The 16,926-nt window shown below is 39.0% G+C and overlaps 1 long non-coding RNA gene across 3 annotated transcripts in view; it reads right to left on the bottom strand.

The window, feature by feature from the left end:
• The window catches only part of LOC106504727, a 231,836-nt gene extending 215,252 nt beyond the window's left edge, over positions 1-16,584 (bottom strand). Inside the window, exons 1-5 of one of the 3 annotated variants that reach the window (XR_002346795.1) lie at positions 16,440-16,584; positions 14,679-14,752; positions 13,067-13,221; positions 10,221-10,417; positions 9,953-10,053 (exon numbers count right to left, since the gene is read on the bottom strand). This is a non-coding gene — a long non-coding RNA (uncharacterized LOC106504727). Of the gene's footprint in view, positions 1-9,165; positions 10,054-10,220; positions 10,418-13,066; positions 13,222-14,678; positions 14,753-16,439 lie in introns of those variants that run through there. The other 2 variants (XR_002346794.1, XR_002346796.1) reach the window with 2 other exon arrangements.

The following is a 16,926-nucleotide window of genomic DNA, read 5'->3' as shown; positions in this document are numbered from 1 at the left end:
AGTATAGGGAAAAACATTTCACCTTTTCTCTTTGCCATCATTATGAATATCACACCTACAGCACTTAAGTGAATTAATCCAGTTTCTATTTGTTTCCAAACCTACTGACACTTCTATCTATGACTTCACTGTTATCCATCTCTCCTTGCTTAATGTTTCTACAGCTGTAACACAGAAAGAACTAGTGGTATTCAAATTGGATACTGAGATTAGCCATAACACCATCCCACCTTTATATGAAAGCATTTTTATACAGAAAAATTTTCTTTAAGTACTTAGTGGAACGTCCCAACATAAAGGAAACAAAAGTTATTTCATTTTTTTAAATGAGTAAATACATGTGTGAAATTAGTAAGCAAATAAATAAGCTTGGGAGATGGGCATACTGGTAAAAATCAATGACATTTTAGCAGGAGAAAATCCTCCAGAGCACTACAAGAAAGAGCATTTGGTAATTACAGATTTTACATGGGCAGAGGATATGACTTTTTCTAAAACCACTGCTAGTGCAATTATCTAACTGAATGAGCTGAGAATAATCTCATGAAGTGTGTGCAGGCAGCACACCTATACCATTGGCAGATAACACATTCTAGAAGAGTCTATCAGATTGACCTTTAGTATGTTTAAGCATGTTCCCAACATGTTGAATGCAAGTCATATTTTCACAAATGACAATGAAGGAAGGCTCCCAAAGCAGTCAAATTTGAGAAATTTTTTTGTCACAAGTTTCCATGTGAAATTTACTTATTCAAGTGACAGTCTGTGCTTTTAATTTCTTTGTTGTTATTATTAACTATTCCCCATGGAAAGTAAGGGTTTTGTTGACGCAACCAACAAATTGTTCTAAAGTCTCCTGCTGGGGACTTAATACCTGAACCAAAGTTCTCCCTCTACCAATACATTCTTAAATATGTTTCCAGTGGGAAAAAACAAAAAAAGCAACTATCAAAAAATGGAAACCTACTCTCATCCCATGTAGACATCCCTTTACGTTCTTGTCATTAAATGACAGAGTTGTTTTAGTGGTTCTCCCACTAATTTTGTGTTAGGAGAAAATTGCCTAGTGGGAAAACATTTAATTTAGTGGCTAATGAGAAATCTACTTTAAAGCAACTCCTGAAGGAAATCTTTAAAAAGAACATCTAAAGTTCTTGTTTTCTCTTCTCATGGCAAGACAACCAGTCACTAACTAATAACCCACTCTGCTTCATGTCTAAGTTCTATTATCTTCACAAATTTCAGAGGAAAAAAGTACTTAATTTTAAATTAAGAGATCCTTGTAACTTGTTCTACTTTTCCTATTCTCCATGATACTTTTCACCTTCTAACATACCAGATTATTTACTTAACACATACACACGCACTCATGCACACAAAGGTGAGAATTTGTCTATTTTATTTGTAATGTATTCCAAGAACCTTGGTTCTCAAATGTATTTCTTTTTTTTTTTTTTTTTTTTTAGGGCTGCACCTGTGACATATGGAAGTTCCCAGGGTAGTGATCGAATCAGAGCTACAGATGCTGGCCGACACCACCAACGTGGGATCCAAGCCGTGTCTGCAACCTACACCACGGCTCACAGCAACGCCAGATCCTTAACCCACTGAGCGAGACCAGGAATTGAACCTGTGTCTTCATGGATACTAGTCAGATTCATTTCCGCTGAGCCATGATGGGAACTCCTCAAATGTATTTCTTGAGTCAACAAATGAATTAATTAAATCAACCAAAATGTCTTGCCATTTTTCATTTCAAATTCAAGTTACATGGTGCACTATAAGCTTCTGGAGGGCCCTACATTTAATAAACATGTGTTCACAAAAGTAAAGGGTCTAAAACCTAGATTATAGCATAAATATATGCAAGCCAAACCTAAGGAAATGATCATTTTTCCACCCCAGGCCCTAGCAAATATGCAAACTAAGTCAGCTGTACTTATATTGAAATATTCACATCTTGCAAAATGTTTATATTTTTATTAAACCTAAAGCATCAATAGTGAGAAGGACTGAAATTCAACCAATATATTTTCAAAAACTTGTTAGGGAGCTATCCAGTAGGATTGTGTTATCTATAAGCATAGTCTTTGTTTCAGGTGAAAATATACTCATTCTTAACTTGCATGCTATTTCACTCAGAAGTTATCCAAGAGATTGTATTATTTAAAATTAGGGAGGATAGGAGTTCCCACTGTGGCTCAGCAGTAATGAACCCCACTAGCATCCATAAAGACACGAGTTCAATCCCTAGCCTTGCTCAGTGGGTTAAAGATCCAGTGTTGCCACCATGCGTGCCCTGCAGTGTAGGCTACAGATGTGGCTTGGATATGGTGTTGCTGTGGCTAGTCATAGGCCAGCAGCTGCAGCTCAGATTAGACGCCTAGCCTGGGACTGCCATGTGCCACAGGTGCGGCCCTAAAAAGGTTTTTAAAAATAATAATAAAATTAGGGAGGTTAAAACTGGGGCCCATTGCATTTCTCCAACCCCAAAAGGAGACCTTGGGTTAATCTCCTATTTTAAAAGATTTTTCATTGCTTTGCTTTATTTAAAAGATGAACTTAGCTTAATACATTTAGCCAATGTCTCCTTGGATTTCTACAGGTTTATGCCTATTTTAAACTTCAAATGCTTATGAGCTTTTGAAGAACTTATATCTCATCAAAAAACAATAAATTTCGTTGGAAAGTACTTTAAAAAACATTCAAGTTTAGAGAATTTATCTTACTGACCTTGAAAAAAAGAACAGGAATAAAATCTGAAGAAGTAGTTCCTATCTAAATTTCTTTAACTCTGCTTATTTCATATTAGAATTAACCATGCTTATATATCAGCTTGAGAGAACCAAATGATCCTAAAACAGTTGGCCAGCAGTAATGTGAACATTTGTGAGCAAGCACATCTATTTGAAAATTATAAGCTACATATGGGCCAATAATTGCAAAGTAATTGAGTGCATTAAGATGAATAAACAAATAGTGGTGGCAAAGAGGACAAAGCCAACAAACAACAAATACTGGAGAAAACATAAATACAAAGTTTGTACTGCTTACTTAGTCCTGGTAGTAATGTATAATGCCACCCCTACACTGATAATTACTGCCTTGACTCTGGCTAAGTTTCTGAGTCTATTCAGCTCTGTTTTCTCCTCTGCACCTGAAGAACGTGGATTATGTAAAAGGATCTCAGTTTAAAAGGGAAAGAGGTGTGACAGTTCACAAAGTTCAATAACTAAATCAAAACAACAGGAAAACTACAGGGCACCAGAGCCAGACCTACTTGCCTTTTAGGCTCTCACTTCCATTGTCCCTGCCCTCCTCTTGCCACCCCCTACCCTTGTCTCCGGATAACCTTCAGGAAACCCTGGATGCACTGTGTGAAAGTCTCTGGAAGGAATGGACTCAATGGACTGCTGTAATTCCTAACTTTCCAATTTTCAATGAGATGCCACATTATGACCTACCAATCACCAAATTAAAATGTATTCTATTTTGCTCCTTCATAATTTTATTGCTATTTTCATGAATGTAATGCTTTCAGAGGAGATAACAGCATAAAGAATACCAGTTTTGTATTTAACATTCTCAAAGATAGGGATCAAGAAAGTATTGCAATTTTACAACTTAGCAATCAGAGCACATTTGCTTCTAACTTTTAAAATAGTAAATGTAAAGAGACAATAAAAATTTCTCTGTCGTTGTTTAGGGATAAAATTATAAGAAACTTTTCAGATTTAAAATTTTGATTTTAATATTAAGTGAGCTGTTAGAAGATATTATTTATACTCTTTCTAATGTATCTTCATTTAGTATCATTAAAAAAATAAATAAAACTTCCTAGCAATGTTTCAGAATAACCTGATACTTAATATACTTCACAAGAGCACTCTCTTATCTAAAAGAGTTTTATGTTCTTATATCAACAACAAAAAGGAGCAGGGTTTAACATGGAGACTAAAATGACAAAAAGCTTAAATATAAAACAACCAACTGAAATTTTTCTATATAGCTGCAATAAAACATAGAATTTAGCTGTGTATACTGCCACCTATAATTCACTAAAATATAACACATTCTTCTCAGATAAAAGAAGGAAATTCACAAATGTTACTGAATACACTAAAATCTCAGCAGCAACTGTGTACCATCCGCAATTCAAGACAGCAACAGCATATTTAAAATGTCCTTAAATACCACAGTATTTATTTTTTCCTTTATTCATTTTATTCATAATTATTAAAGCTGAAATAAAACTGTAACGGTAACATTTTTGCCTCTACGTCTAAAACTCTTTTTAAATGTGGGCAAAATTTAAGAGCACAGGAATAAATAAAGGAGTTCCTGTTATATTGTTACAGTCTCTAACCTATGAATCAGATCTCATGCTCCCATGCAGGTATTTTTTTAAAATCCTGGTAATGAAAAATAGAAAGGCTATTGGTATAGAAAGGCTAACAATCTTAATTCCCTCTTAATTTTCACACATGTCAAAAGAGACTCACCTGGCAAAACACAGGTCCCGAACTTTCAAACCTCCATTTCCCCTTCTAGAATCTTCACCTGTTGCCGTGATCACTGGTTTCCTTTGACAGAGGCTACCTAAGAGTAGCTCCCAGGTGATTGCTCTCCACCTGAGTGCCTTGCAGCGCAGGAAAAGCGTCCCACTTTTGCTGTCCTTCAGCTATTTCTGTTTGGGGAAATTTTTTTTACAGCCTCCTGGAGTAGACCTGAACACAACTTAATATTAAGTCCTTTTACGAAACCCATCCGGAGTGACGTAAATATTCCATACGTAAAAGGATTTCCTTCTCCAACGGAACAGCTGGTAACGAAAAGGTGAATCACAGGAACATGGCCTCAGGAAAACAGACCTGAGAGCCTGACTTCCTGTAAACGCCTTAAGTCACGTGGAACCTTATCTTCTGACCAATGAACGGCCGCCATCAATCCTGCTCCACAAGCCAATGAACTTGCTGCTTGGACTCTGGTGGGACGCCCGCTCTTTGAACCACTGGCTCTTTAATTCGCCCTGCTGCAGTCTCTCAACAGAATAGCGGGTGGGTTGCTGAAGTTTGCATTTCCTAATTGTTAATTTGTCTGCTATTCACCGAATAACCTCAATTTCTGGTAATTCTAGCTTGCCTCAGTTTACCTCTTTATTTAGGCTGACAGATACTACTATAGATGTAGTTATTACAGAGTTTTACATTTTGAATTAATGCTCCAATCCATCTGGAGTTCATTATTTGTATATTGTGTAAGATGAAAAATTAAGCCTTTTCTTGCACAACAGACATGGAACTTTTCCACTGTATATCAAACATATAGTATCATTCAACTTAGAACTCTTCTGTTTCACTGATGTTTGTGTATTTTTTCTTTCTTTTTTTTTTTTTTTTTTTAGGGCCTCCCCCACAGCATTTGGAGGTTCCCATACTAGGGGGTCCAGTCGGAGCTGTAGCCCACCACCTAAGCCACAGCAAGGCGGGATCCCATGCGCATCTGCGACCTACAGCACAGCTCACAGCAATGCTGGATCCTTAACCCACTGAGGGAGGCCAGGGTTCGAACCTGCATCCTCATGGATGCTGGTTGGGTTTGTTAACCACTGAGCCACGACAGGAACCCCTATATATTTTCTTATACCAAAACCATAGTTTTATCTACTGCACCTTTTTTTTTTTCTCTTACATGTGTAAACCTGTGTGTATAGAGTTATGTTTAAACCTTTTCATTCTGGTCAACTTATCCCAGTTGTATTAGCTTGTGAAAAACCTCTCAGATTACTCTTAATCCTGCATGTACAAAATAATTGCCACCCTAACTGCAGAATTATTTATAAACTCCGTTAACCTATAAACTACAAATAGTATGGGTCCATCAGTTATGTAAAAAGGAGCTGGATAATAAGAAAGGAAAATATATGTATACTCTGATAATCAATAGCCTTTGTTGATCTGACATTCATTCATTTCAGGAGACTGAACAGAGAAGCTAGATGCAAGACAGTGTCCCCTCTGGCTTAAAATTCAGGACATTGCTTTGAATCTATCAAGTCAATCAACTTTTGTTTTGAACTTAACCCTGAAGCACTTCTAAATTATAATATCTCAGGGAGTTCCCGTCATGGGGTGCAACAGAAGCGAATCAGACTAGGAACCATGAGGTTGCAGGTTCAGTCCCTGCCCTTGCTCACTGGGTTAAGGATCCGGTGTTGCTGTGAGCCATGGTTAGGTTGCAGATGTGGCTCGGATCTCGAGTTGCTGTGGCTCTGGTGTAGGCTGGCAGCTGTAGCTCTGATTAGACCCTAGCCTGGGAACCTCCATGTGCCACAGGTGTGGCCCTGAAAAGACAAAAGACAAAAAAAAATTAAAATAATAGAAAAAAAATCTCCTGATTCTACCTAAGGCAGCAAATGTACTCCCATATCAGCCATATTTACCTTTAACATCTAACATTCTAATCACAAAGGACTCCTTCTTAGTTTGTCATCTTGACCTTATTAAAGGAGTAAAACAATTCAGAATACTAGCCATTGCACTTAGTTACACAGTCAACATTGTATATGATATAAGATGAAAATTAGAAAACAATATTATAAGGTGACATGTCTGAGTAGTAGTCCTTTGGAGGCAGAAGGAATGCATTTCATGAGTTGCAAGGAAGAGATAAAATGTTTTGAACAAACTTGTCATGTACAGTGGATTTGCCATTTTAAGCAAGGTTTCTTTGAAATAAACAACTTAAAAAGACCTTTCTCAACCCAGATTATTAAAAATATAGCCTGTGGAATTGAGTACAATATCTTAGAAATATTTTTTAAGATGTATACTAGAGGAAAGTTAAAAAATCAACCCTTCATTCATTTGGTCAGCACATCTTCATTAGGAACTAGTTATGCAGCCAACAAAATCTATCAAAAATATGACCATTCAGCTCAATGCTTGTTAGGTTTATTGGGCTTAAATAATACTTCTCTCCTTTATTCTGCTCAGCAGGATGAAAATATGTTCTTGTTAAATTAGATACTTGGTTAGGGAGTTCTAACCAGACAAGATGTTAAAACATACATTGAGAAAATCAGCCATCATCACTTCACCATTAAATTACAAGCAGTTGCCAAGATTCTTATATATGTGTGTTTGTGTGTATACACACTAATGAATAAGAAATAATATTAGGTTTTATCATAATTCTAAGGCTGCATATTGGCTATTAGCCCAATCCACACCAAAAACATTACTCAGGTGTCAATGCTAAAAAAGGATCTCGCCCATCTCTGCTGACCCTACATTTGGCCAATTTCTTGTGGATGGAGCTGGGGAGGAATAAACCCAATGAAACAAAACTGAAGCTTCCTGGCATCATATATTTGAGTAGCTGGGTCCAAAGTCATTGGCCTGTAACTGAAAAGTTTAATTTGCTGTTTTTATGATCTCTGTAGAAAAGCTTTTTGTTATCACTGTTTTCAGTTCTTTACAGTGCAAGTTCCTCTAATCTGTTTCAGATGTTACTTTTTAACTAATCTGTAGTACTGTTGCCTTTGATTTTTGGTTTTTTTTTTTTTGTCTTTTGTCTTTTTTGTTGTTGTTTTGTTGTTGTTGTTGTTGCTATTTCTTGGGCCGCTCCCTCGGCATATGGAGGTTCCCAGGTTAGGGGTTGAATCGGAGCTGTAGCCACCGGCCTACGCCAGAGCCACAGCAACGCGGGATCCGAGCCGCGTCTGCAACCTACACCACAGCTCACGGCAACACCGGATCATTAACCCACTGAGCAAGGGCAGGGACCGAACCCGCAACCTCGTGGTTCCTAGTCGGATTCGTTAACCACTGCGCCACGACGGGAACTCCACTGTTGCCTCTGAAATCAAAACACAAACTTCCCTTTTCTAGAAACCTTTGCTTAAATGACTAGTCTTTTCTTTACTCCCCATACATTCAGCATTCATAGCCATTATATGTTTAAATTTATTTTCCATGCTGTTTAATAAATTCACTTAAACATTTCATGCATATTCTTTATTAATTAATTTAATCTGAATCCTGGAGAAACGTACCTATGATTTACATTTCTTTCCCATGCTTTCAGTGTCCCCAAGGCTGTACTCCTATTATAACAGTACCAATGAATGTTTTTGTTCCTAAAAGTATAAGAAGTTACTAGGGAGAATACTAGTAACAGAAATGCTAGACAGAAATATAGCAAAGAGGAGAATGCTGAGAAGAGAAAGTCAAACACAATTGAGGCTTAAGGCTCAGAATGGTCATTCTAATAAATTCATTCTAAGTGGTTTTCACCAATTTGTTTTTTCATTTGTTTGTTTTTATTTCTGTTTTTTTTAAGCCCACATCCCCGGCATATGGAGGTTCCCAGGCTAGGGGTCAAATACGTGCTACAGTTGCCGGCCAGTACCACAGCCACAGCAACTCAGGATCTGAGCTGCATCTTTGACCTACACCATAGCTCAGAGCAATGCCAGATCCCCAACCCACTAAGTGAAGCCAGGATCTAACCCGAATCCTCATGGAAACTAGTTGGATTTATTTCCACTGGGCCACAACAGGAACTCCACCAATTTGTTTTTAATTTTGAGAATTTTAGTACTCATTAGCATGAATAAATACCATAGTAGGTATTAAGACTTTACATCAAGGGGGAGTTCCCATTGTGACACAGTGGAAATGAATCTGACTCGTATCCATGAGGACATGGGTTAGATCCCTGGACTAGCTCAGTGGGTTGGGGATCCAACATTGCCATGAGCAATGGTATAGGTCGCAGACAGCTGGGATCCAGCAATTTCTGTTGCTTTGGTGTAGGCCAGCAGCTGTAGCTCTGATTCGACCCCTAGCCTGGGAACTTCCATATGCCGCAGGTAAGGCCCTGAAAGGAAAAAAAAAAAAAAAAAAAAGGAGTTTATCAAGGAGTTGGAGGAAAAACAGTAAATATATCAAATAAGATTCTTAAATCCTCAAGTTATGATAAAATACAGAAATAAAAAACAGTATTTTATAATGGAAAGCCATTTTTTTACCAAAATGATTTTTTAAATATATCTACACATCAGGGAATTCCTGTATGGCACAGTGGATTAAGGATCTGGAGTTGCCCCACAGCTGTGGCACAGGCCACAGCTGCAGTGCAAATTCCATCCCTGGCCTGGGAACTCCCACATGCCATGGGTGCAGCCAAGAAAAAAATCTACACATCATTTCTATCATATAAATTAAAACAGAGAAAATTTAAAGTTATCTAGAAGAAAGAAAACAAAAGTGTTAAAACAATCTGATGATTTAAAAAGCTCATTGATTTTTATGTTTTGATGCTTAATTAAAATTTGATTAGTCTTCATTTATTATTTGCATGCTCTTTAAAGTAATAATTTTCTGCCAAATAAGGACAATTTAAAACTATCCTCAAAGGAAATACTTTAGCTTGTGTTTCATGAAGAAAACAGAATCACCAGGAAAAACAATACTGATTATTCTCAATAAATATCTTATTTAAGGACTTATTTGAAATATCTTACTCAAAACATCTTGCTCTAATAATAGTTAATATCTGCTGAAAGTCTACTCTTGGCTAAGAATTTTACATCTGTCAGTTCAGTTTAAGCTTCACAATGACTCAACAAGGTCAATATATGCTCATATTTTGACAGATGTTTGGAGTGTTTAAGCCACTTTGACAGTGTTTCAAGTAAGTTAAGTAATTTGGCCAAGTTCACATATTTGGAGAAGTGGGGATTTGAACCCAATTAGTTTTAATTCTTCATAAGTTATGGTATCATCACCTGCCACAGTTGGGTACTTTCAGAAATGAGCAAAATCTAGAACCTACCTTATAGGGCCCACATTACACATATTCTCCATTACTGGGCACCCACCTAGAAGAAATATGGTATTTTCCTGTCAGCACTTAATATGAAAATAACAATACTTATTTTACTTACAGTAAATAAGTAAGATTTCATAGTCATCATCCTCTGGTTATTTCCTTCCACATTTAAAATTATTCTTAAGTCATTTCCTTTCATTTCCTGCTGGCACAAGACTGTAAAATAAATTTAATTAATTTTTAGGAATTTCCAATTAAAACTATCTTTTCTAAGCAGCATTGAAGAAATGAGTATAAAATGGTAGTTGAAATTCTGCTTAACCAAACAGTTTACCTTTTAAAGACCAGTTCAGAAATACATACCAAAAAACACTAGTATTTACCTTGTAAAGTGGGTGCACTTCTTAATTTTTCCTAGATTTTAAAAAACTAAGTGAACAAGGCAATACTTCTTAGACCTATGATCAACACAGTGCTTTTTGGGAATGGATGAAGCAGAGGCGTCTTCTTTTTGAACATGTTTGTTTTATCAATTTCCATTTTCAGTCATTAAAATCTATCAATCCTATGCCAGGCACTTCTGCATGAGAAAGAGAAGAGATGGATGTTTTGTAATCTCTTTCACTTGTAAGAAACCATACTCAAGTTTTGATTTCCTGACAAAACCTAAAAACAAACAACAAAAACAAAGCAAACAAAAAAACACCTCCTCAAATATATTTATACATTCCTCCATAGCTCAACTCAGTGATGTGCCAGCCATATTGATTAGTATAAAACCACTACTCCTATTAGTACAAAATCTGAATGAACTCCATCTTTACTAATTCATTTTTTTTTTTTTTTTTTTTTTACCTTCTAAGTAAATCCAGTCTAGGGAGAAACTTCATAATATAGTAAAATGAGCCTCAATCTGAGCATCAGAAGGCCTGTATTAATTTGGTGAGTTACTTAAATTCTGAGCATCCTTCCTATCCTTATCTGTAATGCTGGGATGATATTACCTGTAGACATGGGCGGGGGGGGAAACGGACTGTAACTTATCTAAGAATGTTTGTCATATATTGGCTTTTTAAAAACCATTAGTCACTTTCACAAAAAAAAAAAAAGAAAAAGAAAAGAAACTGCAATAAAATAAAGCATTTTACAGTACAGCATTACCAAGCTCATTTAAATAAAACATCACAGAAATCGTTTCATTCAGAGTTATACTAACCAGCCAGCCAAACTGAAAGATACTTTTTTTAACTGAAATTTGTTCTGTTTTACCATTGTAATTCTAATTGCTAATGTAATTCTCAAACTACAGTTTGAGATTCTTTCTTTCTTTCTGTGGTGCTAGTCTCCAGTAACGGTTTCAGACCCTTCAGAAAATAAGGCTATGACTTGTAACCCTAATCACAATCTGAGTAATCTCATTCCATATTCATAAAATCAAGGGGCTTCTCCTTAAGAAAACAAGTTATACCTGCCAGACAAACACTAGTATTATGCTGACTGTATCACTGTCAAATAGGAAGCAAACCCACTGGGGAAGGAAAAAGAGAAAAAGAGAGACACCTTTTCTCTTATTCATATACATTTAGAGCTTGCAATTAATTTTTGAAATTGTTCTGTATCAACCATAATGTTTACAGCTTCATTTCTACCTTTGGGTCCCATCAGTAAAACCCACGCAACATCCCTGTTAGCAAAGCAGCTGGCTTTACTTTTTAAATGTGATGTCTTGTCGTTCTTATTTACAATCCTAATCACATCATTGATTTCAGTAATCTTCAGTAAGAGTAATTATTAATGCTGTCAAAAGCAGAAACTGAGATTCTTTTTTTTTCTTTTTCTTTTTCTTTTTTAAAATAAACTTGGATAATTAAGATTAAGCCTAATAATGTGACTCTAGGCCTCTGGGTAATTAGAAGTTTCCTGTGGTTTCATATGCAATACATCAAAGACAATGTCTTCACTTAAATTCTACACATACCTTAAAATAGTTAGTTATATATGCCGTAAATGGTTAAATAAAAATGCTAGGAGTAATCACTTATCATAACACAGAAGTAACTAGATATTTTTTCAGACTCAACAAACAAGCCCCCATTCAAAATTTTATCTGATTGAGTTTTTTTTCTGTAATTTAAGACAGCCATAAGATCTATTTTTTTCTACTAATATCAAAAAAAAAAAAAACCAAAAACTAAGGCACAGTACCCTTTTACTAACTCAGGTGTGTCTTTAACACACTCAAGAATTAAGCAATGTTCTGAAACAAAACAGGATAAGCCAATAAGAAGAGGATAAGAGACATTTTGGAGAAATCACTTTTTTCAATATCCAAAGAAATTTTTAAAAAGGTAAAATGAGGTAATGCATTTTCATTTTCAGAAAAGCAGGTCATGATGTAATAAAGACTGTCATCCTAAATCAAATCTCTTTGTTCACATTCTGAAAGAAGGTGTGGAACAAAACACAAGTTTCCAAAACACTACCTATTCATCACTAAAAGACACAACATGTGAAGGTGCTAACAAGAATGTTAGTGTGTGCAATGTTGATCCCCCACCTCATATTCAAGAAAAATATGTATATGTGGAACCAGTACCAAACATCATTAATTTAAAAATACTCCTGGAGTTTGTATTGATCAATATCTCTCATAGAAAGGATAAAAGTATAGCATCTGAACTGAAACAGTATTATTAGAAAATGTTATTGTGAGCATTAGGATGTATAATTCATGTTGCTTTCACTTGCTCAGACCATTGTAAAAATCCATAAATCATTTTCTTGTTCATGTATTGCTTAAGTGCAATTTGTCATTTTGCATTAGAGGGCTGCTTCAGCTCATCAGTGCTTTTAATTCACTGTTTAGAGTTTAACAAAACGCTGGCCCTGTCTGATAACTGAAAAGACACTGAAATATGAAGCCACACCAGTATTAACAAGGTTAAACAAAATGGAGAACCACTCTACTTTGAATATCAAGTAACACTTAATAGCTAAGTATTCTCAGCCACCAAAACATGGGTTGGTTTGTTCTCTTCTGGGTTCAAAGGATTACAACACAGTAACCAGAGTTACTTGAATGCTTACTGAATCTTTCCCAGAAACTCTAGTCAACACTCATTCTACTGTAGAGGAAAAAAAAAACAAAACAGGCATTCGTTCCAAAGCCTTGCCTTCTCACCTCTTAAGTTAGGTTACACTACTATAAGCAGACTGATTTCACGATTACCTATAAGAGATGCAATACAGTCCAGGTCCTTTGCATTTGCTCTCTGCATTGTGCTTGCTGGGAATGACAAGTGCTAGTCACCATCCAGCTCAACCCTATCAGGGCCTGGTGTCGAAAGACTCCTTATTGATAATTTGATTTTTTTTCTTCCATTTCTTTAAAAAAAAAAAAAACTCTCTTAAAGCTCTGGGCACACTGCAATAATAAGAGGATTTAGAAACAAATTGCCTTCAAGTCAAGTTAAATCACTGCAAACACTCATTTATCCAAACACTGGTTAACAAACTTGTTTCCCTCCCACATTTTCCAGAAAAGGGCAGGGAAAAAAGCAGCAAGATTAGCTAGTTTCAAAGTTTGTAACCGTGTATCTATAAAACCATTTTTGAGATCCTTTGCGTGCCCTCTCCTGCTGCTGCCCTTTGAGGAGAATGAAATAAACGAGGGTGCATTATCACTCACATGCCAACCAGGACTTTCATGAAAATTAATTTTGATAACCCTCCCTCCAAATAAAAAATACCTACTTCCCTCATGTTTTAGGATACACTTCGTTTTGGCCAGATGGTTGGTGTTCCTAGAGGGGGCGTGGGGTGAAGAGAGCGTTGGGTTGCTAAGGCATGCTTGCTTCTCCCAGTGGATTCGATCTTGCTACATTGCAAGAAATTCTGCACTTCAAAGAAATCGTCGATCTCACCACAGAGACTGTTATTTATGTAATCATGGCCTCACTAAATTCTGGGGTGCGCCGAAGGACAAGTGAAAAAGGAAAAGGAGAGGGGAAAAAAATCTGCTTGATACAGCAAGGAAGAAAGTACACAGGTTACACTTTTGAGACATTTTTAAATGTCAGATTTAAAGTATTGTGTTTCCTGGGTGACGGGGTGGGGCTCTTTAATGGTATCAGAGTAAGGAGGCAGAGATGGCTGTTAATGCCAATATTTGAATCTTGGCCCGGGACAAAATGCTCTCGAATTGCTGTTGGCTGGAGCTACTTAGAGGAAGGCGGACCGCGGGATTCAAGTCAGCTCTGCCAGAAGGAAGACCCCGTCTTCACCCCGCCGAGATCAGGGCGCCTTGGAGACTAGAAGTCAGAGAGGCGAGACCTCTAGAGGACCCGGGACGGCGTCGCCGGCGCGGATGCAGGCCTCTGAGACCCAAGAAAGCCTGCAGAGCCCCCAACAGGCGAGTCCTGACGAACGAGAGCTCCCGAGCAAAATGCATTGGCTTGCCCTGTGCTGCTTTCGCCGCTAGGAGACGCCTGTAACCCACGTTTGTGGAGAGCGTTCCCCTTTCAAATACACTGCCACCAAAAAAAAAAAAAAAAAAAAAAAAATGCAGCTGAAGTGTTACAGTGGATGTAGTGATTATTTACAGGCAAATCTGGCCATCTCTCCAAGCTCTCATCTACACCTCTGGAAGCTCTCTGGCTCTCAGCGAGTGTCCAAAGTCTGCTCAAACTTCATCTACATTTTGAGAGCACAAACCCTCTGCCCCAAACAATTTCAGGATCTGCATTGTCATTCAGCCGCATGTTTCTCACACGCAAACACGCGCGCACACGCGCACACACACAAGTGCTTCCGTATATACAAATTAAACATTAGAAAATTACCGTCATTTTAAAAATACTCCAGGATCCTGAGTCAGCTTGAAGACCTCAAAACATTTCATTTCAATCCTGTAGATCTAAAGAAAAATCAGGGAAGGGAGGAGGGGTAGAAAGTACAGATACAATGTCGTAATTAATATTCAGATACACTATAATCTCCTTTTCATTGATCCACAGGTCCTTTTATAAACTGCCGCTCCATTCTCAGCCGCAGACGTAAGCTAAAATCATTTTAACTGCAGCGGTTTTCGCTTGGCTTTGGCCAGTCGTCAATTTACTGCAGCTGGAAAAGGATTAGCCATTTTTGCTGGCATCCTTTCCTTCTAACCGCTCAAAGGCAGAACCAAGCTCCATGAAAGAGCAAAGGGGGGTGGGGGGCTAGAGCTGTAGACATGCACTCGCTGGACCCGCAGGGGCATGCCTCAGTCTCTAATCACAACACTCGCCCTCCTTAATTCCCTGCCAGTATGGAATAGCAACGTACCTCGTGGTCAGGGAAACGACTCTCCTTTTCCCTCAGGTTGTGGTGGTGGTACTCTCGGGTCATTCATTACCAGGAAGCCCCAAGGGACCTTCCTATCTTGTGGCATTAGGAGGAAACTGAACTGGGGCTGCTTTGGATGGATAAACAACTCCACTACAGCCCATTATTTAATTAATATAAAATTACGTTTAAAATTTTTTCTTGCAGAATTAACATTCAATCCACTGTCTAGCACTGGAGAGTTCGCGTTGTATTTTAACTTCAAAAGAACTGGGTGCCCGGACGCGCCGCTTTGCCCCGGCGCCTTCAGAGTGAGCACTCAGACCATGTCAAGCGCATCCTTCGGTACCTGGGAGGGTACGTGGAGGAGGCTCAGTTGGGGTTTACATAGAGCTGTGCCCAGTACATAGATGCGAGCCTCGTGAATGTACAAGCGCTTTTGCAGATACCCGCAGCGGCACACACTCGGCCCGGCGTGTACACGGCCCCCACCCACGCACTCACTCTTACCCCCGCCCGCGGAAACGGCCTCCTGGCTGCCCTCTTCCAGCGGTCTTGCCCCAAGCTGGACAACAATCTGGTCTTGCCCCAAGCTGGTCTAGCAAAGGGCGGAGGGGAGGGGTAATCTCCAAACATCAGTAAAAAGCAGAAAAGACCCCAACGCGCCGCCGCCGCGTTGCACTTGGCAGTGGGAAGCGCAGGGATACCCGAGGTGCCTTGCAGCTGCGGGAGGGGTTCAGTGCCCGACGCCAGAGAGTCTGGCTTAGGACCGCTGTCTCGAAAGCAGAGCTCAAAAGAAACTCCTCGGTCATTGATCAAAACGCTCAAACCAGTCCCCAACCGAATTCTATTTGGTAAGAATATTGTAAATATTCGTTTAGGAAGGGAAGAGGTAGCACGTCTCTAAGAGCCGCTAGCCCCCATCTCTGGGCGTGAATCCCACGGCTTTCCACAGGACCCACCTCCACTACATATTCCAACTGCTTCACCCCTTTTCACATGACCCCTTCAGACCCTCACATTTAGTTTGGCACAAGCCATATCATACGCATTTTTAAAATGTCCTGCTAATCTCCGCCCTGCCAGTAAGTGACCCCTCTGCAACTTTTTCCTGTCCCGGAGACTTATTTCCACCATCAGTCGCAAGGAAAACACCTCAAAGGAAAAAGAACGTTAGCGTCATTGGAAACCCCGCTCCTGGGAGAGGATACCTCTACTGCTATTATGTTTTCGCATTTGCTGATGCAAACAGGGAAACCTCTCTATTCCCTCTTGATTACCTGCGGCTGGGGACTGGGAACTTTCCGCGGCCGAGTCCCCAGCCAGCGCCTCGGGACCTGCGGGGCGGTTCTCGCTCTCACACTCACACTCACTCCAGAAGCCTGGGCGCGGGTTCTATCCCGCCCGGCATAGTTGCTGCGTGACGCGCCTGCTTGACGGCCAGTTTGGCCAATTAGCCGTGGCTCGGTGGGTGGTGCTCCTCAGCGATTGGTTGGCAGAATGAGGGCGCTGCGCAAAAACAGAGAAGCAGAGCGCTCGGAGCTCAGAAACTGCTAGCCGAGATCACAGGCTCTGAGGCTGAGGCAGGAGGAGGGAAGGACTTGGAAGGAAGAGAGACAGGTTAGAGGGAAGAAGAGGCTTGGGAAGGAAACAGCAGAAAAGAAACTGCTCATCACACTTACAGAGAGGCAAACGACGGTGGAAATGAGGACAGAGAAAGACAAGACTATGAAAGCCAAAAAATACAAATAGAGCGAAAGAAGAAAA

Source organism: Sus scrofa, chromosome 8 (genome assembly GCF_000003025.6).
Source record: "Sus scrofa isolate TJ Tabasco breed Duroc chromosome 8, Sscrofa11.1, whole genome shotgun sequence".
Taxonomy (NCBI): Eukaryota; Metazoa; Chordata; class Mammalia; order Artiodactyla; family Suidae; genus Sus; species Sus scrofa.
This window is presented reverse-complemented; position numbering and strand designations above follow the sequence as displayed.